The 2,177-nt window shown below is 32.2% G+C and overlaps 1 long non-coding RNA gene across 1 annotated transcript in view; it reads left to right on the top strand.

Annotated features, from left to right (window-relative positions):
* The window catches only part of LOC106147024, an 83,201-nt gene that overhangs the window by 54,850 nt on the left and 26,174 nt on the right, over positions 1–2,177 (top strand). The window lies entirely within an intron of this gene.

The raw sequence follows: 2,177 nt of genomic DNA, 5'->3' as shown, positions 1-2,177 counted from the left end.
GCTAAACCATTCAAAACAATCATAAAGCATTTATAATCTGCACATATTTAGGCTGCTTGCATCTTTGGCAAATTTTCTAGCAAATGAATCCTAGTTGATTGACAGCAGATATTACTTATATTTTAAAATTTCTTAGATCTTCACAATTTTGAATGTTCCATACACATTCAGTTCTTACTTTTGTTATATCTTATTTCATATGTCCCTAGTTTTCCTTTCCTTCCTTTTGGAAATGAGATGCTAATTTCTAAAGCTCTATGAATTCTTTTATGATGTTAATGATTCTTCTTCTTTCACCTGTTTAATTTTGGAATTCTCAGTTCATCATGCAATTTAAGCTTAACTTATAAAACATCTATTAGAACCTGTTTCATTGCATTTACTGTGGATGACTTTGGCTCAGGAGTTATTAGTGAGGCATTAGGTACAAGGTTTATTAATGGCATCATTTGACTTTTGATTGTAAGGTGAATTTTATAAAATGACCATCTTACTTGATTCTGATCTGAAATGCATAGCTTGAGTAAGGTAGAAAAGCCTCTTTGATTTTTCAAGTGAGAGAGAACTCACTCTTAATAAGCACTCTAATTAGCTATCATTTAAATAGTAATAGATCAAGGAATTGTCTTGTTTTATTCAACCTGAATTTAAAATCTTTAAAGAAAATGCATATGTGGCACACATTGGGTAGTTCCTGCAGGCTCATGAATTTATCCATTTATGCAATAAACTACTATTCTAGGTGCTACTCATTTTCTAAAAATGATCCTTCACTACAATTTTACTTTCAATTTATTTGCATCTTGACTTAGATTTCTGTAATGTAAAATTCAGACTTTGTATGAAAGCTCATTGTAGTCTAGAGATTATGCTTGATGGTTGATTCTCAATGTTGGTTTAACAAAACTTGGGTTGTTACAATATCACACATGTGTGCACACATACATGTGTGTATACTCAAAACCACTCATTTAACTTCATTTCAACTTTCTAAAAATAAGTGTGCAACACAGCACCTTGTTGATATGCTATGCCAGTTATGATATTGATTTGGTTGCTTTAACAGAAATGATGAAAACAGTAGGTTGAACCAGATGGGAATTTCTTACATATGAAAAAGTCCAGGTTGACAAAGAGTCTGGCTAAAGAACAATCCTGATGCATAAGGGTATTTAGGGACCTGGGCTTCTTCCTGTTTTGAGCCTTTACCATGTCCTAGGGTGTTGCCTTCATCAGTACCGGTATTTGTGCCCAGCCAGGATAAGGGGAAAATAGTTAAGGACACAGTTTTCTTTTGAGAACATAACCTGGAGATTGCGCAGGCTACATCTTCTGACTTCCCATAGCACAGAGCCATATCATTTGAACTACAGTGAGCCATAAGGGAGGTTGAGAAAGTTAATCTTTACCTGGTAACCATGTGTCCAGAAAAACTCAGAAAAAGAGTAGAATGGATATTGAAAAAAATGGATATTGAAAAAACTCAGTAATTCTTAGGTGTCCTGACTCCCTACTTAGCCCATATACACTCCATATATATTATCTATCTATATCTATACTCCTTTTTTATTTTATAAAGAATAATAAAAACAATAAAAATGATACATAATTTCAAAACAAGATGATAGGAAATTTACAATGATTGTTATATTGCATATTGTTGTCTTCAAAGTAGGTACTTAGATTACCAGATATAGCCATGCAAAATTGATCAAACAATTAAGTATTAACTTTCAATAAACGAGCAGAAATTAGTAGTACAATAATCTTAGTTATCTTGTATATTTCCCTTTCTTCTTGTCTCCCTTCCCCATCCCAATTTTTCTTTCCTTTTGAGGAGTTTCTTTCCCTTTCACAATATCTATTGTACCTTTTGGATTTTATTTGCTCTTTCACTTTCTTACACTAGAAAGACAATAAAACGTTTACACATGAAAGTTTGATTTATTTCACTTATGAGTATGGTCTCTAGTTGCATGCATTTATTTATAAAAGCCCCAAGTTTATCTTTCTTTATAGCTGAGTAATACTCCATTGTATAAAAATATCACTTTTTTTTAATCTGTTCCTCAGTTAATGGGCATTTGGGTTTTTTCTAAGATTTAGTTATGACAAATTGTGTTGCTATAAACATGGATGCACATATACTGCTGTTGTATGATGTTTTCAATTCTTCT

Source organism: Chinchilla lanigera, unplaced genomic scaffold, assembly GCF_000276665.1.
Source record: "Chinchilla lanigera isolate Chin_1 unplaced genomic scaffold, ChiLan1.0 scaffold00111, whole genome shotgun sequence".
In the NCBI taxonomy this organism is placed as follows: Eukaryota; Metazoa; Chordata; class Mammalia; order Rodentia; family Chinchillidae; genus Chinchilla; species Chinchilla lanigera.
Note: the sequence above shows the minus strand (reverse complement) of the source record. Positions and strands in the feature narration are given on the sequence as shown.